The sequence below is a fragment of the Vulpes lagopus genome, chromosome 8, assembly GCF_018345385.1.
Source record: "Vulpes lagopus strain Blue_001 chromosome 8, ASM1834538v1, whole genome shotgun sequence".
Taxonomy (NCBI): domain Eukaryota; kingdom Metazoa; phylum Chordata; class Mammalia; order Carnivora; family Canidae; genus Vulpes; species Vulpes lagopus.
The window spans coordinates 132,002,744-132,030,486 of NC_054831.1; the positions used below are offsets into that span (position 1 = coordinate 132,002,744).

Here is a 27,743-nt window from a genome sequence, read left to right on the forward strand (position 1 = left end):
TCTTTTTGGCCACTTACTAAAACCAGGTTTTAAAGCACCACCAGGAATTTCTGTGTAGCCCAAGAAACCAAGCTGTACACATCAAAGGTTTCGATTTGCAGGGCAAGCCTTTCGAAAGGCCTGCTCCTGGATACCCTTAATGGCTAGGACCGTGGTCAAATTAAAAGAGTTAAGGTAGCAGCAGCAAGACACTGTGATCCACTCCAACCTTCCAACCCACACCATCTTCCGCTGCAAAGAACAGACCTTTACAGCCAACAGGGCACTTTGGAGGTAAATAGGTCTCAGAGGGCTTGCTCCTCTGAAGAGGGGATGCAAAACTTATTTTTCTTTCACGTGGGTCAGTTACAGCCATCTCCCCGGGGGGCACAAAGCAGAAATGGTGGAAGCTGAGACTCTATTCCAGAAAACTGTATCTTGCTTAATAAATGTAGTTGATTCGGGAAAAGAACAACCCACTGGCAAGGGGACGGGGGTTTCCGTGCAAGCAGGGGTATGAGTTTACTTTTTTGTTTTTTTCTGTCATTGAAACTCTTGGTGGAGACGGCCCGCGTGAAAGATTTCGAATAACAGCTCCATGTACAACCCTTAACACAAATTTGCATCTACATGCGAAATCTCAGAAGTGCACATTCTTTCAAATTTAGCTGCAACACTCACTGAAATGTGCTGATGTCTACAAATATGAATTTCTTTTTACGGAGCACTTTTATCCACTTAAAAAAAAAACAAACCAGTTTTTAGTGCACATTTGCCAAAGAAATCAATTCTGATAACCCAAACTGTGATGGAGCCGCTTGACCCCCCGACTGAAGGGTGACCTAAGGCCGACACTTTGCTTACCTCGTGTCCTCTCTTGCCTGCCCTAACTTGAAAGAAAAGCAAGGATTCAAAAGCAGGATGAAGCCAACTCGACGCCCCGGGCCGGCCTCTCACCGAGGCGAGGTGGTCATCAGCGCTCGGTTCAAAGCCAAGTGCTTGGCCGGGTCTTTCTTGAGTTGCTCCACGGGGCTGAGCCGACGCGCCACGATGGTGCCCCAACCCGAGCAAGACGCTCAAGGCCAGACCGCGCAGTGCTTTGAAGAGGAAAGAGCATTTTTTTTTTTGATTTAAGGATTTAAATGGAAAAGGCTATTTTAATTTCTCAGCATTACAGTGCCCACATTTCACTAAAAGACCCAGCCTGATTTAATTCTGAGTTCACGATGTCCACGCTTCCTTTTTTTTTTTTTTTTTTTCCTGTTTTACATTTTTCACTCAGGCTCTGGAAAGAGATCACAAATGAGCCCATCTGACCACAGACATGGTTCTGGAGGGTTTGGGGACAGAAATGCCACGGGGGGCGACACTTCTGTTTATTTTTATTTTTTATTTTTTTAAGTAACTTCAAATCTTTTTTTTTTTAAATTTATTTATGATAGGCACACAGTGAGAGAGAGAGGCAGAGACACAGGCAGAGGGAGAAGCAGGCTCCATGCAGGGAGCCCGACGTGGGACTGGATCCCGGGTCTCTGGGATTGCGCCCTGGGCCAAAGGCAGGCGCTAAACCGCTGCGCCACCCAGGGATCCCCGACACTTCTGTTTAAATATCACATCGGACACACGGAGTAGGAAGAGAGGCGGCCACTGCGGCCGGGGCGCCCCTGGAGATGTCTGCGTCCTGCTGACCTGCATCCTGGGGGCGGCCTCCCCAAGGGTCTGGTTTCTCTCCATTTCTCCTAACGATGCTTTGAGAAAATTCCCACTTCTGTGAGCTGCGCCTCTTCCCTTGGCATCACCGGCGGGTCCCCGTGACCTTGGGGCTGGGCTTTGCCTGTTGGCAGCAGGGGGGCCGGGGGGCCAGGTCCTGAGGGCACAGGGCCGCTCTGCCCGCCTGTCTGGCTCCAGCTCCTTGCCCTGCTGGGCACTGCTTGGTTTGAGCTGAGGCACCTTAAACAGGTGCAAACCCGCCACCTTCAGGTGAGGGCCAAAGAATGGACCCCTGGGGGACGTGGGCAGGTGGTCACTGGCTTGGTTCAGTTCCAGCCTCCGTCCTGGGAAATTTGGGGGGACGGGGGCTGCTCGGAGGCCAACAGGCGTGTGCCCCGGGCTCTCCAGATGACGCTCCCCGCCACCTGGGTCATGTTCTCCATCGGGAGCGCTACTCTGGCTTTGGGAGCACAGCCGACTGTCCTACCAGCCTGGTGCCCGGGGCCCTGCGCTTCCACCTGCCCCCTGTTGCCCCCCCCCCCAGGCACCCGGCACTCCTGGCACAGCTGTCCCCAGGGCTCCTGCAGCCTTGCCCTCCCCCCACCCCCGGGTCACACTGCCCTCCTCCCGCTCCTGTGTGCTACTTCCGCTGGTATCCACTCCTGCCCGGCCCAGGATGCCTGTCTCCTCTGTCGGGCTGTGGCCACCAGTGGGAAGGGACCATGTCATGGTCACCTCCGTCCCTGTGTTTCCAGCCTGGCCGTACCCAACCGGTCATGTGGCTGTCTGGTCAACGTGTGTGGAATGGACAGACACCAGGCCTGGATGCCTCGGGACCTGGTGTCATCAACGTGCATCATCATCGAAAGTCATCAGGATGTACACGTGACTATGTCCTCCTTGTACCAACTGCCGCGTGGCATGGGCTACACCTGTGTCAGGTGCCTGGGCTCACGGGAGGCACCCATGGCTTCCGTGGCTTCCTGGGGCTCCGTGGGTGCCTGGAGCACTCAGGGACCCCGTCTCATGCTTGACACAGGGAGTCCGGTGAGGCTGTGCCAGGCCCACGCCCTCCCCCGGCCCCAGGCAGTTCTCCTGATGCGGGGCCCCACCAGATGCAGGGGACTCCGGCTCTTCCCACTTCCCTGACTCTCCGAGGCCCACCTGTGGGCTGGTATGCCCCAAACTCTCTGAGCCTCCTGGAGTCATGCAGAGTTTAGGGCCCATGGGGAGGGCCCGTTGATGCCACATTTTCTCTGCTTTGCTCCTTACTCTTTCTTCCTTCCAGATGTGAAGATGCTCCCTATTTGGATTCCACGTCTTCTGTCTTGTGCCCTGACCCAGCCTTTGGAAATTCAAGGTCAAGTATGAACTTTGATTGGGTCCAGGTCAGTTTTCCACAGGGGTGATGACTGCTACAGGGACGGGAACCCTCAGGAGAGGGAAAAGTCTCGGCTGATGACAGAGCTGCACCGGGGGGTCTCGTGGGCGCCCTCGCAGCCCTGCTCTTGCTGTGGCTTTCCGCTGCTCTTCTCAATACCTCCTTGGCTTCGTTTTCTCAGCCTCTTTTCTTCTGCAGCTATGTCATGCTTCCTGCATTTCTGCCCCAAGAACTGGCCTTAAAGACCATTGACAGCAAAGCAGAGGACGTCTTCTTTCTTTCCAAACTTCATAACCATCTTCAACCCTATGCCTGGGCCCTCCTCTCTTTCCTCATGCTGTTCATGTTGACCTGTGCAGTCAGGGGCTGCTTCTCTGACTCTAGAAAGGTGTTTTTTTTTTTTTAAAAAAAAACATTTAAAATTTTCAACTATTTAGAACTGTAGCAAGTCAGAGCTGCAAGGGATTCAGAGACTCACATTATTTCTAATCTGCACCTGCCTTATCTCCTCCCCTCCATGTTATGGCTGAGAAAATGCTGCTCGGAGGAGAAAGAGGACCACAGAAGATGGGTCACTACACAGAGGGTGTTTTACTCCCATCCCTGTTTCCAGCGACTTTAGTTACAGCACATTTCAATAAAAGTGCTGGCTTTGGCTTTCAGAAATTTTAATTATTAGCATTTATGGAACACCTGCCATTGGCTTGGCACTGTGGACAGCTCTCAAAATAGAGTATCTCAGTTGACCTCCTAATGACCTCATGTTTTCTCCATTCTACCGATGAGGAAACGGAGTTTTGTCCAAGGACAGGCAAACATGCAAATGCTGGAGCCAGGTCTTGAGACCTGGTCTATGAGACTCTTCCCTGGAACATCACACAACGGCGATGGCAAGACCACTGATCTGCCCAAATGCGGTAGACCAAGAGTCGAGAGTAGATCATCTCTTGCTTGCCAAATGCGTTACCTGGGGTACTAATAAGTTTACATTGTTAATGCTTTCCTATTTTCCTTTAAAAATGCTTTCAAACTGGGGCCTGTGGGTGGCTCAGTTGATTAGGCATGTGCCTTCAGCTCAGGTCATGGTCTCAGCATCCTGGGATCGAGCCCCATTTTGGGCTCCCTGCTCAGCAGGGAGTCTGCTTCTCCCTCTCCCTCTGCCTGCCACTCTGCCTATTTGTTCTCTCTCTCTGTGTGTCAAATAAAAAGATAAAATCTTTAAAAATAAAAATGAAAATGCCTTCAAATAGACTCCAGCTAAACAGAGCATGGCTCTCTGATAACGATAGGTTATTTACCATCCCATTTGACAGGTGAAGGAGCTAAAGGCCAGAGCAGCTAAGTGGCTCGTGCTTACAGTCAGCCAGAGGCAGATCTTGGACTTGAATCCAGGACTCTGGTCCTAAATATAGTGAGCTAAAGGATGTAAAGCACCTGTCACTAGTTCTGGAACACACGGTAGGTATTTGGCAAAGTTAGCTTCATTTCCTTGCCTCCTTTCCCCTCACGTTGTTTCCAAGGGCTGAACACACACTCACAGCTAAAGCAATCTGCATTCGTCTGTGTTGTTTTATGGCAATGAAAAAATGTGAAGCCATCCATCCACTTCGCTGCTGTTGAAAAATAATAACTGGATGATGTTCCCCTTGGCAGCTGTCTGGGCCTGGTATTTAAGCAGCATCTAGTTCCAGAGAACTGCCCTTTAAAAAGAGATTAGAATTGCACATCCACCGAGTATGAGCTGGAAGATAAACAAATGCTCTTTCCTACCCAAATATTTTCAGCTTTTGCTTTAAGGTTTTGCTCATGGTTGAGGGCCAACATGTTGTTTACGCAGAACTATAAGAGCTTAAGCTCAAACTGTGAGCCATGGACTATGCTAGGCCATGGGTTCCAGACTGAGCATCATTTTTGGTTCCTGTGTCAGCCTTTTGGTTGCAAATCACTCAAACAGAGCAAGTAACAAAAGGGATTTTTATCACCTCACTGATTAAAAATGTCCGGAGGTAGATTCAATTTCAGGTATCGCTGGATCTAGGGTAGCAAATGGATGCTTGGAAGGCAAAAGCACAGATGACCCCCAAAACTAGATTCCTTATATCTAAGAGAATGCAGAAGTTCAAGAAAATATTTGTCTGATTTCTTTTTCTCACCAAGAAATTCCATGTGTGGAAATTCAAGGAGATAGAACCAAAGAGGAAGCCAGGTACCAATTAGAAAAAATAGGATTGAGGGTGGGAGAAGGAAAGGAACTGATAGGTAAGGATTGATTCCTTGTTCTTTTTTTTCTTCCCTCCTTTCCTTTGGAAATTTGAAAGTAAGATCAGATGGTGCCTGCCCTCAACGAACTTAGAGTTGGGAAGAGAGTCAGAGCTGCAAACATGGAAGAGAAAACACCGCGATACAAAATCACTTTAACCTCAGTCCCTCTCTCATCAGTTCTTTATTCAGAAAATGTTTGTTGAGAGTCTACCATGAGCCCTGGTGCTGTTTAGGCCCTAGAGATACTGGGGCGATGACAGAAGAAGCCAGACAAGATTCCTGTTTATGGAGCTTATGCGTTAGTTGGGAGATATAAAACAAGTAAGTGATCCAATTCATGAGCAGAGGCACTTCATATATATCTGAAACTGCCTGGAAGATAATGAAGCATAAACATGTGTAACAGAGGCCCAGAAGTGGCAGAGTGATCCCTTTAGGTAGACAGTAAGACATCAAGAGGAGGTAATGGCTGATACCTAAGAACAAAGAGCCATGAAGAGCTGTGGGGATGAGGGCTCCAGGCACAATCCCTGCAGCAGGAATAGACTTGGTATGGCTGAGGGCCAGAAAGATGGTCAGTGGCCTGGAGCACAGTGAATGAATGAGAGAGGAAGAGAGAACAGAAGTACAGAGGGAGACAGAAGCTGATTGCGTGATAAGCGTCAAAATCTCCTGAACTTCCCGTGCTTTTTTGAAGGGCATGTCTTCTTTCAACATGCAGTGGGAACGGGAGCCAGTTTCAGGTTGGGCTCCTACATGGCCATGCTCGGCCCCGACCTCTCCTACACATTCACAGTGCCGTGCATATGTCAGACATTCGGTGAGTGTTTTCCCTGGCCCATACTCTCCACTATGGTCCAGTGGAAATGACCGGATTGGAATCCCAGTTCTGCCACCTTATAGCTGAGGAACATCGGACACATCACTTAAATTCACTGGACCTTTCTGAAGGTAAGATACTCTAGGTCTTGTAGGGCATCTTAAAGATTAAGCAAGCTCATGCAGGAGAATATTCATAGTGCAAGTCTGTTCATAAATATTAGTTTTTCTTCCTGATTTCATTGGCAAGAGAGGAAATGATGGCCGGGGATCAAATGGATTTGGGGGGGGTGGGGGGATCTGTCTTTCTAGACAAACCATAAGAGACTCTTAACAATAGAGAACAAACTGAGGGTTGATGGAGGGAGGTGGGGGTGTGAGCTAGATGGGTGATGGGCATTAAGGAGGGCCCTTGTTATAATGAGCAATGGGTGTTACATGTAAGTGATGAATCAATCACTGAATTCTACTCCTGAAACCAGTATTCCACTGTATGTTAACTACCTAGAATTTAAATAAAAATTTGAAAAGAAAAAAAAAATCTATCTTTCTAATTTTTGTTTATTCTAGAAGACTAAACACACGAGGATCAAGGTCTGGAAATGTGGTAGAGTGTAGAATGAAAGGACAAGAAGAAGTGGTATGGAATAGCACATGAATGATGACAACAGCAAAAGCAGGAATTATCATATCGTTAGCTCACACCGTGAGCCACAGGCCAGGTTAAGTCTTTTGCATATGTCGTCTGATATAACCCATCAGCATGAAACAATGACCCTAATCCAACACCGACCCTTTCAGGAAGATTGATTTGTTTGTCTTATTTTATGAATGAGGTTCAGGAAGGAGGCGTAAGAAGACGAAGTCACTTGTTAAGACCATACAACCAGTAAGGGGTTGACCCACATTTTTAACACTACGTTACCCTGACCGTCTTGCTGTAATTATTTATACGGCCCCAAATCCCTGCTATCCCTTTCCAATTTGGGGCGGTGCTCAGATAGTTCTTACTACTCAAAAATCCCAATGTCCTCTGACTTCAAATGGTTAAATGAGTAGCATCTTCAAATGAGGAAATTAATGATACTGAACCTCAGAAACTTTTTTTTTCTTAGAAATTAAAGATACCCGTAAGAATGGTCTCCTAATTGTAGCAACCTGCTACATTAATGCTGAAAAACTCATTTACAATTCAGCTATTAAATGACAAACCATTACCACCATTTTTATTGCTTTATATTCCCCTAACAAATTTATTATGTAATTACCCTGTATAACAGCATCATTTTAGAATGTAAAGTTGAAATAAGGTCGCTATTTTAAAATGCTTACTATTATATGTTTTCAATATATAGTTTATATAAAATAACCAGCAATGATAATCAAGTTTTCTCTTCTGTTAACCAGGGCTCAATAAATAGGCTTGCGATCCCTTATTTCATAAATCTGATTTTCTTTCTGCCCTCTGCTTGCACGTTAGAAAGAGGGAAAAACCAGACCTAGAGGTTGCTCATTCTTTAGTGTGGTGACTCATTAGTCGAAAATGCTTGAGCATTCAACACAAGCTTGTGGAGTTTTATGATTGGGGATTATGAAAGTGGCTCCTATTCCCCGCCACCCAGTGAGTCTGGGCCCAGGTTTAAACAGAAGCACGTCAACAAAAGAATGGGGATTTATGGGTAACCGGAGCAATTTCTCCCTGGTGCTGCTTTCTACCGTGGGAGTCAGAGAAACCTCCCGGACAAAGACAGGAGGGGGGATGCTGACACACAGGCCCAAGACAGTAAGACATGCAATGCCCAAAGGAGAAGCCCGGACACACCGATACTCCTTTTCGTAAAGGCGGAAGAAATCGGATTTTGCTTCCAAGGGGAAGGGGCAAAGGAGTGCGAGCCTGGGGACACCCCCAAGCAGGCCTGCGCTCTCACCGCTGCGCATAACGAGATGGGGGGTCTCAAACTCTAACGAGATCTTGTCTAAGGAAACTCAGTCCCATGTGATGCTTTGGAGATTTCGTTCGCTGCCCTGGTTAGGCAGACAACCCGGGGAGGGACTGCATTCCCAACCTGCCTGCTTTCCAGACTCAAGAAACAAGGTCATGCGGCTTCTCTGGGTGGGAGGAAAGGCTGCCCGGTTCCCTGCGTAAGGTGTCCTCGGGAGAGGACAAGCTCAGCTACCAGACGCCAATCAACTTGTACCTCTTTGCAAGTACTGCCACGAACGGGAGTCAGGCGATCTGCTCTTTGACTTTATCTCCGTTTTAATTTCTCTCATAAACCCAGCGAGGTGGAATCTGGGCAGAGAATAGCTCCTGCGTGACCCTGGGTGCGACCCCACACTTCTCTGGGGCTGTTTTGTTGCCTGTGAAATTGGGGGTTGGGGCTGACTGGTGCTCAGTGCGCCTTCCTTGAGTCAATGATTCATGGCAGGCTGAGAGCCTGATGTCCTGAGTCTTCCTATGAGGCCTAATGCAGTGGTTCTCAAACGGAGCTCTCAATCCCCCCAGGAGACAGTTGGCAATGTCTGGAGGCGGTTTTAGTTGTCGCACTGGGTGGAGAGTGCTACCGGCATCCTGTGGGTAGAGGCCAGGGATGCTGCTAAACATCCGACAACACACGGGACAGTCCCCTGACAACAAAGAATTATCTGTCCCCAAACGTCAATAGTGCTGAGGCTGAGAAACTCTGCCTTAAACCATCAATTAGACACAAACTCACATGGTCCCTCCAAGTCAGCACGCGGCCAGAGGAGATGTCTTAGGCAAACTCCCCCCTCGCGCCCCCTGAACACACAGCAAGTCATCCTAAGTGCCACATCTGCGCGAATTCCTAGGGAGAAGGACCCCCCGCGAATCGGGTAGCAGCCGAGATGCAAGTGGATGTATTTGCCCCCCTAGGGAATAAAGCAGTGTGCCCTCCACGCTGCCCCCGGGAGGAGAACTCGATCTTGACCTCCTTTGCCACCCCCGCGAGAATTCTGTGGTCTCCCCCAGCTGCCTGAGTTATGCAGGGAGGATAAGCAGCTTTGTTTCAGCCCTCGGAATTCTAATGTTTAAACTAATGCATTTATTTATGCTGAATGCAGCCTTCCACCCAGAACATTATGAATTCTTCTTCAGGAGCCCCGAGTGAAATCAGCCTCCCCCAGTCTGGCTTTTAATACGTGATTGTCGAAGCTGCTGGTTTCCGCTCCCTGCATTAACGAGACCTGACTTTGTGGATCATCTAATATTTATCCAAAATATTTGATACACATATAATGACATCATCACTCAGTCCCTTCGCCCGACGTGGCTGCATGAGCACCTGCCGGCTTTGAAAATCTACATTTTTCAGAAGAGGTTGTCAGTTAGTATCATGCATTCCGGGGCACAGATTTCTTGCCAAAATAATTCCGCCCGGTGAATGATAAATGTGTTGTGATTATTTCTTCAGCCTTTGTGAAAGCATACAGTAGGGACAGTGTCTTGGAAGCGGCGCAGGGAGCAGAGGGACACAGTGCCTCTTTGTTTGGTTCTGCCATATTTAGAATTTGTTCCCTAAATTCTTTCCCCAAACTCTCTTTTACTAGTTTCTGCTCCCTGAAGCGATTGGTGCTGGCAGTGGAAGGCCGTGTTCAGCTAATAAGTTCTTGGCTCTAGTACGTGTCTCTCTTAGTGAAGCCCACAAGAACGTAATGAACTGTTGTGTCTCTCCTGGGGAAAGGTCATGGTAGCTCAGGTTTTAAAGTAACCCCATCTTTCAAAACTGGCTTGACAAATGGAAATATCCAGAGCCCCAGATGTCTGCTATTTCTGGCTTCTACCGGAATGAACAGGAATGAGCATCACGTGTAGTCTGGCAACTGGGATTCCCTCAAAGAACTCGAAGGTACAGGAGGTTTGATTAAAAACGTCAAAGGTCAACTCCTAGAGTGTTGGCCACGGCTAGAGAATTAAGGGGGATCGCCAAAGAGCACCAGAATCACCAGGTGTCCTCACCTCTTGGGATGCCTCTTGGGCTGCTTGGACGTCAACTTGTACATCTAAGAAGCTGCCTTGGGCATAGCCCGTAGATGATGGTCTGCTCTGGCAGCTAATCACCACGCTTGATCTACCGTTGCCCTCCCTCCAAGCCTCTTCCCACCCATCCATCACCCCCAATGCACGTCCCGAATCAGTTTATTCCTTTCTAAGCCCGCAGCTATGCCTAATGCAAGGCGCCACCCACCTCTTGCCCAAATGTCTACAGATACTCTCTCTTGCTCTACTGTGATTCGTGTTCCACACAGAAGCCAGAATAAGTTTTTAAAGTGTAAATCAGTTCATGTCACTCCTTGCTCAAAGCGCTTTGGTGACTTCCCATACTTCTTAGACTCGAGTGCCCACTCTGTAGGGTTGCTTAGATTTAGCAAATAAAACTACAGGATGCCTAGTTACACCCCGAATTTCGGAGAAACAATGCACGCTGACAACAACCATAGGCAATACCTGGGATACACTTATCCCAAAAAAGCATTTATAGTTTATCTGACACTCAATGTAATCGGGTGGCCTAGATTTCCTTTAACAGCCTTACGTTCAAGACTTGCTACTACTTTTCTAGCCTCATCATACACCTCCTCACTCTCTCACTCACCTCGGCAACTGGGGCCTCTAATATTCCAAGGCTTTTCCAACCCCTGCCCTTTGCACTAATGACCCCTTCCTTGTTCTCAGTGTCCTCCCTTCAGCACTTTTTGCCTGGCTTGCTCCTTTTCATTCTTCGGAACCCAGCTCAAATATCCCCTCTGCAAAAAAAGGCTTTCTTGATCACGCTATCCCAAAAAGGGCCCTTTCCCCATCCCTCAGAGTTCTTTGTCATAGCATCTTGTTTTATTTTCTTCATAAGGTGAGTATATATTTACTTTTCATCTGCTTGCTTGCTCTTTACCTGCCTCTTCTAGCAGAAAGGGTAGCCCGGCTTTGTCCATCTTGTTGCCAGAGTCTGGCATAGGCCCGGGGCATAGTGGAAGCTCAGGGAAGAGTTTACGAGCCAATGAATGTAGGTTTATCCTTTTGCTCTTAGAATGAAATCCAGTCTTTCTCATGTGTCTGAGGCTCCATGGCTGTCTCTTGAATGTCCAGTCAGATGGGGTCTTTTCTAAGGAATTCTCACCTGTGTAAAAGCCCACGGCGGCCCCACCCATTTGGTGAGCTGGGTCATATATCTAACATCCACCATAAACATACCACATTGGTTGGTAGAAAGACTGTGAGCTTGGGTGATAGAACTGCCTTCGAATCCCAGCTTTGGCTTTGGCTAAGTCACGTCTTCTTTGAGTCTCGATTTCCTTGTCTACATTACAGGAGCATCCAGACCTTATTTGCAGGAATGTAGTAAAAAAATCAAATGCACTGATATATGTAAGCCACCGGGACAGGGCCCGGTGCACAGCTGGCTTTTAACTAGTATTTGCTGAATTTATCCATCATGAAGGTCTCTCTTGAATACCTTGGGAGGCACGTTGTGCTCAGAGGCTGTTAAAACTGTCTACATATCATAGAATCTCCTGCTAGCACTACACACCTCTCCTTTCTCACCACCCTGTTCACTTATTCTCTGTAATCCTTGCACCAAATTTCCACTGGCTCCAATAAGCCACAAGCTCTGTGTGCGCCGCTCTGTGTTGTCGGCTTTCTTAAGAGGACAGGCCAGGCAGGCGTTGATCCCCGACAGACCCTTTCTGGTTTCCTGCACGCACCCAGGTTGGTACCCTCCTGTCTGCTCCTTAAATATCCTCCAGGCTGGATCTGCTACAGATGTTTCTGTTGCTATGGTAACTATTATGGCCGAGATTTTCTCAGACTACGAGCGGAGAAGAGCAGAGGTCCAAAGAGCAAATGTAATTACTCTTCCACTGGGCTTTAAGTGCTCCCCATAAACGCTGGATGGTGCATACCTGGACACTTGGGTCCTTTAAACCATCTTCTAGTGGTAAGCACATCATCTGGACCTGCTGCCTAGTGGCGAGAACTTCCGCTGGGGGGGTGATTCGCTAGGGTCCTGTGAACGTCTCCTATGTACTGTACGTAACGTACTGTCCGGCTGTGGTTGGAAAGTTCTATCCATCTATGGGGGTGTTTCAACCTTCTTTTAAAGGTTGAAATTGTTTTATTAAAGTCTTAAAGCACGTCTGTAGTTTATCATTATATTGTCGGCTTTGGCGTGGCAATTTTAAAACACGCCCAGAAATTCCTACCCTCTCACTGAATCAGGGGATCACCTGATTTTTCACTTACTGAAAGTAGTTCAGTAACTTACTTGAAGCCGACAGGATACTGTGGAGGTGGAAGTGACTGCTGTCCATCTCAGGGCTGCATCACCAGAGGCCTAACTTGCACCTGTTTTTGGAGTCCCGATTGTCGTGTAAATCTGACTACCCTGGGTCACCATGCTATGAGGGAGGCACTTGGAGAGATCACATGTAGCTGCTTCAGCTGACAGCCACAGCTGAGGTCCCAGTTGACAGCCAACATTAGCCATCAGACATGGCACCCCAAGATGTCTCCAAGCAGCAGCCACTGAATCACCTAGCCATGCGTCACCCTCAGATGTTCCATCTTCTCACCTAAGGCCCCAGACATCACGAAGCATAGACAAGCTGTTTCCTCTATGCCTTGCCTTGATTCCTGATCCACAGAACCTGTGAAACTAATAAAGAAAAATCCCTGTAAGCAACTAAGTTTAGGATAATCTGATACTCAGAAACAGTATCTGGAACAGATGGGCTGGCTCTCATTGGTTGTCTTAGGGGCACTTGAAATTCAACTTGTCCAACGTGAAACCCATGACTTTGCTTCTCCTGGTGTGACCTGATGACTTTGCATAAACATCCTTGGACTCTTCTGGGACCTTATTTCCAATGTCACTTAAACCAAGGTCCTTCAGGACTCCTAGATTGATGGTGGAGAAGATAGGGAGGCAGACAGGACCATGGGATGCATGATACTGGGGCCACAGGAATCGGGTCCATTGGATAAGGGTCTTGGGGACATTTTTCTCTGAGTGTGGAACTTTAAACCTTTATTAGACCTTCAGGACGTTTACTGGACACCAGAGTGAAGTACCCATGGGTCTAATTGTTGACTGAATTTCATCAATGCACGATTCATTGTCCCAAGGCTTTCAATTAAGACAAGAAATGTGGTTTCAGTCTGGGGCAGAAAAGACCGCCCTCCCTCATATTGATTCTACTAGGTGGTGTCCATTTCAGCCAGAATCGTCCATGTGATCTGTGCTACTCCCCAAAAGAATTCGGCTCTACTGGTACCATCCCTGGTGGATGCATTCACTATATATTTAGCATTTGATTCCTGGAATACAGGCTCTTAGAGCTTCTAGTCATCACTCTGCAACTTTTGTTTCCATAGAAACTAATGTTTATGTTTATATCTATGCAGACTCTGTTTCTATCAGATTTTACTTCTCAGAGCAGCTGTTGTAAGTCATTTCGCCAAGATGGACGTTAGTGATAGGGAACAAAGCCCCCATTCTAGTGAAATGAGCATTTTGTTCAGCATCGTTATGGGCTCAAAAGTCAGAGAGGCTCCAGATGAAAATAAAGGGGTGCAGGGAGGGACCGTAAGCAGCAGTGCGGTCTAAGAAGCAAGTGATCCAGCGCTGAGGATGACAGACCCAGTCCACAATTAAAGCCTCATTCTGCAAATAAACAGGGGCTCTATCGATCTCCTTCCCCGGGGAAATCTAAAGGCGATGTACATATTTAAGTGCCAATCTGTTCTTCGTAGCCAAAGGATACAGCAGCTAAGTGGAATGGAAATCTATGTTCGGAAAGGGACATTCTGGGCACCTCATTTATGCAGATGTACCACAGTGGGATGGCTATTTAACTTCTCCCAATGTCCTCACTAAGCCTCTAACATTCCCTGAACCACCTCCAGAAACAATATATTCACAGCCTCCTTTACAAAGCTGAGGCCACTGTCAAGTGTAACAGGCTTCTGATGTACCTTTTCTTACTTAATCTTGTTTCCGTTTGTTTTGTCATGACTGACAGTTTATATGCACATACGCAGGGTTTTATTTGTTCCTTGTTTTGTTCATCTATGCAACAGTCACTGAGCTGCCACTGCGTCTCTGATGCGGCGTTTGACAGTGAGTGATGACAATGAAAGCTAACAGGTATTGAGCACTTGTGACCTATCAGTGACACGTACTACGGTTTGCATGGGTTTCCTCATTTAATCCTCATGACAACCCTCTAGGTAGATGTAACGGTCCCCATTTCTACAGTTGAAGAGATGAAGGCAGGAAAGTAGTCCGCCCAAGGTCACACAATGGGTGAAGGGCTCCAGGTCCGCTGTGTCAACCGCTACACTGCCCTCTTCTAATTGGTCTGCTCTGAGGGCGACCCATGTATAAAAAACAATTACGGTATATGGTTTACAGTAATAGCATTCTATGCCATATATGCGGCCATAGAAACACAGGAAGGACATGATGAAGACTGCCTGGGGGAGTAGAGCAAAGCTTAAGAGAGGAGGATTATATTCTCTGGGTCTTGAAGGATGACTAAGAGGTCCCTAAGTAAAGAAGGAAAAGAGTGCATCCAGAGCAAAGGGAAGCATGAATGACATGAATGCTCCGAAGGGCAAGCCATACATCTTTGTGGTCTTCCTTTCATTGGTTCTCTAGTTAAACTTTTATTTTATTTTATTTTATTTTATTTTATTTTATTTTATTTTATTTTATTTTATTATTTTATTTTTTATTTTATTTTATTATTTTAAAAATACTTATATAACATAAAATTTACCGCTCTAACCATTCATAAGCGTATAGTTCCGTGGCATTAAATACATTCACATTGTTGTCCAACGATCACCACCATCCCTTTCCAGAACTTCTTCATCCTCCCAAACTGAGACTCCGTAGCTATTAAACAGTAACTCCCCACATTCCCCTTCCCACAACACTGATCTACTTTCTATCTCACGAGTGTGACTCCTCTAGCTGGAATCATACACTATGTGTCCTTGCGTGTCTGGTTCACTTGACTTAGTATACCGTCTTCAACGCTAGTTAACTTCTGAGCATAGTTTCATCTTTTTGTGGCTTTAGTCAGCATTGCCATACCATTGTGGATGAGGTCACACATCACAGGAGGAAGTATGGACATCTATGGGCTTGTCCACCCAGAACCTATCTTCTGGGATTTGCCCCTTTTCCTCCTTTTGTCCACATGTTTACAAGGGAGGAGCTACATTCAGGCCAAGATATCTGGCATGACATCTGGCATGTCATGTGGCACGAAGACATATGGCCAGAATGGATTAGATCAGGATGGCCCATCAGCCTTTTCTCTGGGGATTTGGAATTGGGGCCGAAAGATTCCCATGAGGATGGCTATTCTTGGAAATGGAGGAGATTTCAATGGGGGAACTACTCAAGGTGGCCATTGCCCACCAGGTGGACAGGGAAGCAGAGAAGCTGTTTTAGAAAGTGCACAGCAGGAAAGGGACGTGGGGAAGGCATCCTGGGTTCTTTACAGAGCTGTGGTTTTACTGATATTTCCTTCCTGAAACTAAGCTTCTTGCTGCACTTGGGATGAAAAGGACAGCCTGTAACCTTCTAATTGGATCTCCTCTCTGCTCGTGTTGTCTCAAGTCATATTTTGTCACTTGCAGCCAAAAGAGTTCCAGTTAACACAGAAAGCTTATCAACCCCCTGCTCTGCTGACCTCCACCTGGGCCACGCGCTTGGCCATTATGGAGAAAGAAGCAGCTCAGTTGACAGCTCTATGCGTGGGGGCAAAATTCCTGATGAATATTTGCAAAGAACTCTGGGATCTTTGAGAAAGATGCTCCCAAACCAGTACAGAGTGATACATTAACTCCAAACTTTGACAAGAAGATGGCTTGTTGCTAGCATCGTCCCTCCAGAGGTCCATCGCCCACCATTTGCTGCTCGTCCCACAAACGCTTCTTGGGTCGCCCTCACCTCCCCTTGGGTAGCTGCCTCTCCTATCAGCTGCTTTCACTCCATGTTGCACCTTTTACCAACCTCCCTCCTGAATTCAGTTTTGCAACTAGGCTGCACTTGTTGGAAATGCTTACTCAGTGGCTTCTTTCTCCACGAGCCAAATGCTTGGCATTAATCCTCATTATGCTGGTTTCACTTCTTTCCATAAATCCCCCTATCTTTTCTAACATTCTGTAGCATTTTGCCTTGAGGCCACTGACTTTCTTTAAACTTCTCTATTCCAGCTTTAAACTGATGGTGAATTTGGCCAGTGCTGGCCCCTGACTCATAATGGACTTGACGCTGACTCTTACTTCCCTATTACCCCCAGGTCTTTCCATATTGTAGTTGAGAGACACTGTAGTTTTGTCAGCTACAAACACAAACCATGATACTTTGTCCTCACTGAGACAAGGTCCTGGGCTTCCTGAGTAGAGGTATAGTGAGGACTGGGATTAGGGAGAGATAAGCAAGGCAACTGGGTGGATGGGTGGGGCATACAGGTTTACGGAGGCACTCAATCTCAGGGACCAGCCTTGCCCTTGCATGACCCTGAGAGTAAGCACCTCCTTAAATTTTGTGTCCTATGTAGGTCAAGTGTCTCACCCATTCTGGCCCAGCTGACAGCTCTTCATTATCCCCTGAGGTTGTTCAGATGGAACCCTATGATCAGGCCTTAGGGGCGAGATGTTTTCTTGAGAAGGAAGCTCTTCCAAGTCCATGCAATGGGTCCTGACCCTATGAGGAGCCAAATGGCATCAATTCATCCAACCTGGTCTGCACCGTAGCTTGTACAATCCTTGGATTTAGCATCTGTAAAGTGGGAAGAATAACTCTCTTCTGCTTGCATAGAAGTTAGGTGGGCTAGATGTGGGGGCTGGAACACATCCAGTGTAGCATCAGACATGTGGTAAGTCAACCAGATAGATCCACTGTAATTACTATTAGGTCTGTGTGGTTTGATGAGGGATCACAACTATTATTTATTGATCATCTAGCATAGCCAAACCCTGCTCTAAGCACTTTACACACATTGGTTCACTTAACTGTAATAATACCCCCTCTAGCCTAAAATTGCTATTGATGCATTTCCCAGAGGAGGGAATGGAGGCAAGGACACAGAGCTGGCAGGTGCAGGAGCGAGGACTCTGAACCAGCAGTGTACTGTCCACCTGCCCCTGGACTCACGAGACTGCACTAGAACCTCACTCCTTGGGTCTGTAAGCCATTCAGGTATTCTGAAGGCAGAACCCAGAAGGCAGTGCACAAGAGAACACTCATGGGCTCTGGAGCCAGGCAGAGCTGAAGTGAAAATTCTGGCCCCTCAACTCATTAACTGTGTCACTGGGCAACATTCTCTGAAAGGTGTCTATAAAATAGGGACCAGGGAACTCTGGGTGGCGCAGCGGTTTAGCGCCTTCCTTTGGCCCAGGGCGTGATCCTGGAGACCCGGGATCGAATCCCACGTCGGGCTCCCGGTGCATGGAGCCTGCTTCTCCCTCTGCCTATGTCTCTGCCTCTCTCTCTCTCTCTGTGTGACTATCATAAATAAACAAAAATAAAAAAAAAATAAAAATAAAATAGGGACCATAAAGTTACTGGGAGGAGGGAATGAGATGATGCTTCTAAAAGCCCTGTGCACTATCTGGCAGTCAGTACACATTCTGTTGACTCTGGCCATTTAGTTTTGTTATGGCTGTGACCCACCTCGCTGGGAGATTGTGATCATGGTACCGTGCCTGGAGCATACCAGGGGCTCAACCGGTATTTGGGGTCTTCTCTTCACCTTTCACGTGTCCCCAACTAAAATGCAGAAAGCACCGGAAAGGTAAACATTTTAAACTGACCTTTTTCCAACAGGTGACATTTTGATAGGGATCTAGGAGGAAGGTTGACCAGACACCTGAATGGAGGACTCCCCCCCCCAAAAAAAAAAAAAAAAGCTCACTGTTTCTCTATCCCCACTCCCACCCTCACCCTACAAGAGGATGGCCTAAAACAAAACAAAACAAAACAAAACCAAACAAAACACTGAAATTCAGAATTAAGCTTCCAGTGGGTATGAACTAAACAGTAAGTTCTCTGAGGCCAGGGATCAGGTCTATCCTGTTCATGTCTGTATCCCTAGTGTCTAGCACAGAGCCTGATACAGGCAGGGTAAGGCACTCAGTTACTATGCAGTAAATGAGCATGCCAAGACACCTCAGTCCAAAAAGATGTATTGTTAGCAGAAAAAGTCGCAAAAGGGAGGGGCAAATGAACACAAAGTTTATCCAGTACAGGAACAGACTCGTGAGGTGCATTCCTAGTGGTGACTGCCAGGGGATGTTTTAAAATACAACAACTTTATTGTTGGTATTTACCATCAAATTCATCCTTTTAAAAATAAACAATTTAGCAGCTTATAGTATATTCACAGAGTTGTGCAACCATCACTAGTATTTAATTCCAGTACTTTTTCTTTTTTTTTTTTTAAGATTTTATTTATTTATTCATGAGAGACACACAGAGAGAGGCAGAGACACAGGCAGAGGGAGAAACAGGCTCCATGCATGGAGCCTAATGTGGGACTTGATCCCAGGATGCTGGGATCATGCCCTGAGCCAAAGGCAGACGCTCAACCACCAAGCCAATCAGGTGCCCCTCAGTACTTTTTCATCACCCCAAAAGAAACATTGTACACACGAGTAGTCACTTTCCTGTCTCCCCTGTCCCATCTCCTGGCAACCATGCATCTACTTTCTATCACCAGGGTTTACCTATTCTGGACCTTTCATGCATATGGAATCCTACTATACGAGGCCTTCATGTCTGGCTTCTTTCACTTAGCATCATGATTTCAAGGTTCATCCACATTGTAATAGGTATCAGAGTTTTGTTCTCTTTTAGGGCCAAATGGTATTCCATGTTTAGGTTGGTTATAGCTGGGATTTTGGAAGAGACTGGTTGTGTTGAATCTGTACATCAGTTTGGGGAGTATGGTCATCCTAACACTATGGCATCTTCCGATCCATGGTCACAGGAGAATGTTTCTGTTTATTCAGTTTTCTTTAATTTCTTTCAACATGTTTTGTAGTGTTTAGCGTAGAAGTCTTGCATGTCTTTTGCTAAATTTATCTGTATTTTTTCTTTATTCTATTGTAAAAGAAATTGTTTTCTTAATTTTGTTTCTGGATTATTCATTGCTGGGTGTAGAGTAGAAATGTGATTGAATTTCATATATTGATCTCACAACCTGCAGTGGTTCTGAACTCACTTATTAATTCTAATAGGTGTACATATGTGTGTATTTTTAGAATTTTCTGTATGTAAGACCATGACATTTACATACAGATCTATCTTTCCAATCCAGAAGCCCTTTGTGTTTTCTTCCTGCCTGATTGCCCTGGCTAGACCCTCTAGCACAATGCTCAATAGAAGTGGCGAGAGCCAACATCCTCGTCTTGTTGCTGATCTTGGAGTGAAAACATTCAGCCTTTCACCATAAAGTACGACGTTGAGTGAGTTTCTAGTAGATGGGCAGGTTGTAGACATTCCTTCCACTTCTGATGTATTGAGTGTTTTGATCGCGATAGGGTGTTGGATTTTTCTCAAAAGCTTTTTTTTGGCATCTATTGAGATGATTGTGTGGCTTTGACCATTGATTCTATTAATACAGCGGATTACATTGATTGAGTTTTGTATGTTGAATCACACTTGCATTCTTGGGTTAAACCCCACTTGGTTATAATGTGTAGTCTTTTGATATATTATTGGATTCGGTTTGCTAGTATTTTGTTGAGGATATCTATGCTCAAATTCACCAGGGTTACTGGTCTATAGTTTGCCTGTGATGTTTTTGTATCAGGATAGGATAGTATTGGCCTCATAGAATGAATTGGGAAGTGTTCCTTCATTTACTTTTTGGAGGAGTTTGTGAATCAATAATTGATTAGTAATTCAATTTCTTTCCTTGTTCTAGAAGTATATACACCCAGGTGTTTCTGCTTGAGTCTGTTTCCATGGTATGTGTCTTCCAGGAAAGTCTCCATTTCATCTAGACTCTATCACTTGTTGATGTACAATTGCTTCTAGTATCCACCTATAACTCATCTTAGTTGTAACTCATTTTATCTTTGTGAGGTGAGTTGTATTAACTACACTTTCATTCCAAGTTTTAGTTATTTGAGTCTTCTCTCTTTCTTTCTTGGTCATCTATTTGAAGGTTTGCCAATTTTGCTGGTCTTTTCAAAGATCTTTTTAAAATTTTTTCAAGACTTTTCATTTTGTTGATATTCTCAATTGATTTTCTATTCTACCTTTCATTTATTTCTGCGCTAATCTCTATTATTTCCCTCTTCCCTCTTGCTTTGGGTTTTATTTGCTCTTCTTTTTCTAATTTCTTTTTTTTTTTTTAAGATTTTAATTTTTTCATGAGAGACACACAAAGACAGGCAGAGGGAGAAGGAGTCTCCCTGTGGGCCCGAAGTGGGAGTTGATCCCAGGACCCTGGGATCACGTCCTGAGCCAAAGGCAGATGCTCAACCACTGAGCCACCCAGGTGCCCCTTTTTCTAATTTCTTAAGGTGAAAGTTTAGGTTATTGATTTGAAATCTGCTTCTTTGACACTATGGGCATTTATAGCTACAAATTTCCCAGGGGGCATATAAAAAATAAATACAAGATTGCACTACTTAAGTTGTGAGAAGTTGTCTAGGCTAAAAAAAAAGTTAAATAAAACAAGTAAAGTTTAGTTTGGTGTTTTTCCAAGTAATCTGTGGTCAAATAAGTTTGAAACTAGCTGGCTTAACCAAAATGAAGTAGGTTCCTTCACTGCAAGTGACTCTGGCCCTTTGATTTTTTTAGAGCGTGATGTGACTCTCCCAAGGGAGGTGCAGCCCTTGGGTTTCCCAGATTTTATTTGCCTAAGGAGTGTCTCCAGGGCCAGCGTACTGCAAAGCAGGACAGCATTAATGACTTCTGAGGGCCCTGGGCACATCTGCCTTTGTAAGTCCTTTCCTTCATGGAAAATATTAAAAATTAAATTTTACAACCACATTGACATAAAGCAAGTATAATCCAGGATGGATTTATTATTACAGTCATCATTATTATATTCATTTTTTCTTCTGAGTTTAGAAGAAATTAAACATAAAAGAATTTCGTGTGCCTTTCGCAGCACTGTGAGCCTCAGACACTTTGCCTACTACAGAAGTCAGTCAGGTACAGAGCCGACAAGAGAAGAGGGGGCCACTCGGGTCAGATGGGGCTCCGGGATGGGCTGGCAAGGACAAAGGCTGGAATACAACCGCCTGAGGCCCAAGCCCCTTGGACCAAGCCAGGGTCATCGCCAGGACTATTGGTCTGAACGATTTCCAGCTCTCAAAAGGAGATAAAAATGTATTTAGTCAGGAGCTTTGAGACCATCTTCATATGAAATAAAATAACCTCTGTCTCTCTCCCCGTTCTCTCTTTAAAGGCTTTGGTTTGCTTTGGGAGGGAGGGAGAAGGAAGGGAGCCTGAACTGTGTACCAGTTCTAACCCAGTTAGACTGCAGAACAATCGATAAGGAGACAATGGGCCATTGTTATTCAGAAATACCACCCTTGTGCACAGTTCCTAAGCCTATAGTCAGCTCCTCACCCCAAGAAAGGCAGGACAGCAATTGTCAGGGGATCGATATCTTCTAGCTCAGGAGCAATCGATCTCATGCCAGAGCCTCAAGGCAGACTTCCTCCTACCTGAGACTTGGCGAGTGGGTGGGGGGTGGAGGGAGGAAGTTGAGCCTCCCCCACCTCCCTATCCCAGCCCCCAAATCAAAAGTGAAGCCGGTAAGAGATCTGCACTTGGTAGGGGTGGGGATTACAGAAAGGGCCGCGAGGTCTCTGCATCTAATTTCCCTTTATACTTAGGCGAAGTTGGAAGAAGCAGAAGCTACCAGTTACCATCCCCAGGCCTGAAGGGGGAGGGGAGGGAGAGGCTCCTAGAATGGGGGGAGCTAAAGCTGTAGGGGAGGGGCTGCCCCACTGGAGGGGAGGCCTTATACTGAGGCTTATTATCTCTGCCAGCCCATGGCTGGGGCGGGGGGCAGCCAGGAGAACACCTGACCCCTCTTCCTTCCCACCTCCACCTCATTCTCCATGGGTACCTTCTCAGCTGGAAGCCGGAGGGCAGGGACCAGTTTGGCATTTTTTGTTTTATAGAATATGTTTAACAGAAAATGAGCCTGAGCCACCCAGAAAGCGCTGAGAAGAGCCAGGGCCCTGCTGCCCAGCTGGAGCTTCAGCCCGGAGGTAGCTGAGAGCCACGGAAACGTGTCGCTGTCCCCAGGCAAGGGCCCAAAGGGCCTCTTCTCTCTAATGGTGCGTTTTGGTCCCTGTGCCCCTTCCACACAGGGCTCCGATGACCCATGACCGGTCACAGTTGGGTCAGCCGCCCCGCAGTCCCCAGGCTCCCTGGGAGGCGGAACCCAACCCTCTAAGTGGCCCGGGCCTGATCCTCTGTGGCCCTTGGCAATCTCCTTTCCAAATAGCACATCCTCAGGGGCCGAAGGGGACAAGCAGGCCTGTAACAGGCAGCATTACACTGCGCTTGACGGGATGAGCATTCAGTGTTATTCTGTATGGTGGCAAATTGAACACCAATAAAAAATAAATTTATTATTAAAAAAAAAACCTCCCTACTTATTTTCGTTGGTCTAACTGCTCTGCTCGTTCACACGGCCCTCTCTAAGCTCACGTACGTTGTCTGGTGACTGTATTCATCCCGAAGTTCGAAAACCTCCCGAAAAGTCACAGAAATTCAAGTTCTAAGGTAGTGAAATAGCTGATTTACTTTTGCGAAACGGTTCCCCTTTGTAAATGACTTAGTACCGTTTGCTGCTATTCACATCTCTTTAGGTTTTTTATAGCTGATTTTTTTTTAAGATTTTTTTTCTCTTCCGTAACAGAATTAGGTAAAACATTAAAAAGGAACAAACTATAAGTGCAATAAAACACCCAATCCCTTATATCTCTCATAATTGAGATTCAATTTCCTTTTCTCCTCTGTCTCTGCTTATTAGTCAGAATCCCAGAGCGAAAAAGGGTGGAGTTGGTGTTTTATTGCTATCAGACTTGGAGAGAGAATGAGGCTTATGGGGTTTTCTGTACCTCCTTTGTGCATGCTCCGTAATTGCCTAGCGTTCTTTTGGTGGATATTCAATACCAGTAGATTGAATCTTGGCAGAGTTGGAAAATAAAACACAATGTTGCATTCAAGTATATGTAATACTTGAGTCTAAGCAAAAAGAATGATAAAGATGTATTCCTCAGTTGTCAAGGCCCAAGATCAATGCAGGGAAACCGAGCCAGCAGCTGTATGGATTCGCACAAAGTTGTTTCTGCAGCTTCCTCCTCCTTTCTCGGTTGGAATTCCAACCCTCTTGCTAAGCTTTTAAAATGCTGATGCTACATGTTCTGCTAGGAATAGCACGCATGGGAATGTCATGCTTTGCACTCGGGCACACGCTCGTTTTCACATGTGTCTCGTTGCCGAAGAGATGCTTCAGCATGATTTAGAGTCTTTGCCAAGCTGTTTTAGAGACGAAAATTTCAAGGGAAAGAGAAATTAGGTGTCTCTTCTTTGTCACCGTTCCTCATCTGTCGTTTTAAACAAATGTATTCAGAAGTGATCAGGGACCTTTTTAAGGGCCATAATAATTAACGTCTTTCAAGAAGCTGCTCTTGTGTCCAAAGGAAACACCTTACTTTTTTCTCTGGCTTTTACGAAAATAAAAATATCAAGGATTATATAAACTCTCTTGCCTCCTAACACCTCATTTACTAGTCTTTGAATATCAATCTGAAGGATATATTCACAGGCCTAAGCACCCCTCAACAATACATGATTTATTTCCTTCCCCCACAGAATTTTCACATTCCTTCGTGTACTTTCTGTATAGTTTCAAACATTCCTTGTTTCCATCTTGATTCTTGATAAGCAAGGAGGAAAGATTCAGAGCATTTTTCCTCATTAGATTCACAGCAGGGATTTTTTTTTTTTTTTATGGAAACTACAGCAGAGTTTGATTGTGTGTGTGAACTAGCAACCAGCAGCTCCTTTAAAGCCTAATTTATTACACACACACACACACACACACACACACACACACACACACGGCAACAGGATTTTTCTTCTTCATTCTCTTGACTCAGTGAAAAGTGAGTCTGTGAAAATAAACAGCAAGTCTTGGGAAAATCCTGTCTAATAAACTCAAAATGCTGGATCAAGTAAAACATACTTTTAGAAAAAGTCCTGGACTATTAAGAAAAGGAAAAAGAAAGGAAGATATAACATTTCACTCCAAAGAACCCACAATTCAAAGAAAAAACGTTGCTTCCATTGGCTCTGAAGACAATGATGGAGAAGGGAAAACCCTTTCCTTCAAATATTCTAATTCCCAGGTGCATTTTGCGAGCACTTGAATCAGCCTGCAAGACCTGAAGGCAATTTTATTTTCTAGAAACCCTCTTCAACCCTAATTTCCTAACCAAGTCAATGGTGGATCTCTGAGTTACACGTTCCCGGGCATCTCATTTCCTCCTGATTTCCTGAGGCTACCTCTAATAAAGAAAGAGAGATAGAGAGACCCAGAGACTCACAAGGCACCGAATATAATCACTTCTGTCAAACTAAAATTCTGACTCATACTAATTCACTGTGACCGATCACTGGGAATTCAAGAATAAGCTGGATCTACACTGTTAATTTAAATTATTCCGATGTGCCCCATCTACCAGAAAAGAAACTAACAGGAGTTTCTTTTCTTTGCCTGGGGGTGTGGACTGAACCATCTGGCTCACGGGGGGTGGTAGTATGCACGAGGTGTGGAGTTTGATGGAAACTAGGGCCTGGAGCCCCTGCCCTGATCTGTGGTTCTAGCCTTCCTCCGCTGCTTTCTAGGTCTGATTGAGCCACAATGATTACTGTCACAGGGCTTCTTTATGGTTTTCTTTTAATCACCAGGCCTGGATAAAATTGCCTATTGATTGACCTTAAATGAAAACTACTTTAACCTGGGAACTCCATTAAAAAAATAATGCAAGAGGCCATCTCACTACCAGCTCGTGGTTAACCTGACTGCCTGGGAATTAATGATGCATACCATTTTGGGGAGACTCATAATTCCTTCCTGGTTTAAATATTTATCTCAACTCCTGAAACTTTGTTATGTCCTCCTTCTCCACTAGCCTACATTTCATTTCTTCTTTCCTTCTCAGAGAAGTGAGTTTTTGTTTTCCCTTCCTTAGAATCAGATTCACTGGTGCTCACTGAGCCACAAATTCTAGTGGGTCTGCTGGGAGGGACTTTCCTTGACTTGCCTGCCTTTCTACACCACCCAGCGTTGTCCCTATCAATGACCAAAAATGCAACATGCTTTCTGTAGTTTCCTTTAGCACTGTACCAAATACATTTCAGTATGTACTAGAAGGGGTCACCATTGGGAAGAAATTGTCCACTCCAGATTTATTTACTCCAGAAGAATCCTAGAAAAGATGCCTGCTGGAGATTTTGGCTTTGCATGGAGAACACAGGTTGGTTCAGGATGTCAGAGGGCAAGGGGACAGAGGATCTTACCCAGTGTAGAGAGGCACGGTAAGAATATATCTACTTCTCCACACTAGAGACAGGGCCAGACACTGTGAATACCAACCTGTCACCTGCCTTGTATATCTGGAAGGAGATATGAAGGACACCCAAAAGGACAATGAGAAGAACTAAGAGGAATTCAACATTCCAGCAGTTACTGCACAGGAAGCCTGGATCAGTCGGGTCTCACTGAGAGAGACCAAAGTAAGGGAGTAAAAACCCAAACTCCATGACATAGACCATATGAAAAAAACAATACTTTGGGAAAAGAAAGAAGGCAGCATCTAATCCCCCTTCCATCTCACCTGTAGACAACATGCTTCTACTATGTGCTCTGATATCACTCCACATGTGTTCTATCCACGGTACTTGTCATATATACTAAAATTTCTTATATAATTGTTTGGTTTCCCCATTCAACTCTACCATCTGTGGCGATAGAGATTTGCTGGCCATGGGATTGCCTCCTGAAGCCTAGCTCAGTCCTAGGTACCGGAAAGGCAGTCAATAAATTTCATTGTTGAATGAATGAATGAATGAATGAATGAAATATCCATAATGCTCAGAAGAAATATATGCTTCTGAAAATGATTTATTCTAGGAACCAGAAGAAAAGTTTAGAAAAAGCCAAAAAGGCATGACCTGTGAGGAAAAGGAGTAGGACATCCTAGGAGGGAAGGAGCAGAGGATGAAGAATGTCTGAGGCACAAATGTGACCCGGAGACGGGAGTGGGGAAACAAGAAAGTCTTGAAAGGAAACAGAGTTGAAGTAGCTAAATGAACGTTCATGTTGAGAGGGGAAAGGACAGACTTGACACTGCAAAAACCAAACCAATGACCTCAATGTGAATTTGAGCAGCTCTTCCAGAACGCAGAACAAGACAAAAATCTATAAAGAAAGAGGCTACAAGAATACAATATATAAGACACCTTCCTGGAACTGGAGAAGTTCCTGGAAACTTAGGGAACAGATGAAAATCTTCTATCATGTTTCAGGCCATTTTAATGAAAAGTGTAGCATTTCCAGACAAATTGTGGTAAAACTTATTATCATAAGGATAAAGATGAAAATCATACAAGTAGGAGTCTGAAACAAGAGGAGGCAAAATGCATTGTGGGGAAGGAGGGCTACTCCCTATTCTTCTTGTCCCACCCTGCACTCTTCCTCAAGGCTGTGGAGCAAGTTACCTGAGGGGCGAGCTAGGAGATGAAGGAGGCCTGAGTAGCTGGCCCTTTCACCCTCCCCCAGTCTTTGAGATCTGCCTACCTGCCAAGGTCAGCTTCCCCACCCAAATCATTCTCCAGCACTGTCACCACTTAGGCTGTGTACTGCTTTCCTCATTCATTCTTTCAGCCAATACGCATTGAGTGCCTGCTTGGTGCTGAGCTCTGTACCTTGTGCTTTTCTGTAGACAAAGTTCTTGCCCTCAAGGAGCTCACCACTAGGTAGGGAGATAGACAATAATCAAAGACAATGATAGGTGTACACACAACGGGGTCAGGCAGTGCTAAGAGCTAGGAGGCAAACAAAGCAAAGCAAAGAGAGGGATTGAGTTGGAGGGAGGGAGGGGTCCTGCCTCATGGAGAGGGTGGTCAGGGAAGGCCTTAACGATGACGCAACATTCAAAGATGCCTGAAACAGATGGGTGGTGAGCTAAGCAGGCATCTGGGGGAAGAACATCCAGGCAGAGGGAATAGTGTGCAAAGGCCCTGAGGAAGAAGCATGCTTGGCCTGTTTGAGGAAAGTTGAAGCCAGGAGGTTGGAGCTTGGGCAAAGCAAGGTAGAGAGAAGGCTTGCTGAGGTAGTGGAGGTGGGGTGTCAGTTTATGTAGGAGCTGGGGGTGATGGAGGGAGCTTTGGATTTTCTTCTAGGTGTGATGAGGAGCTGTTGGAGGGGCCCTCCCTCATGACACTCTCCACCATTTGAAGTTATCGTGTGCTTTTTACTTGTCATCATCTGCTCCCTCCTCTAGAATATAAGC

The 27,743-nt window shown here is 45.7% G+C and overlaps 1 protein-coding gene across 2 annotated transcripts in view; it reads right to left on the reverse strand.

Moving 5' to 3' along the window:
• KAZN (kazrin, periplakin interacting protein) overlaps nucleotides 1-27,743 on the reverse strand; it is a 785,323-nt gene that overhangs the window by 489,675 nt on the left and 267,905 nt on the right. The window lies entirely within an intron of this gene.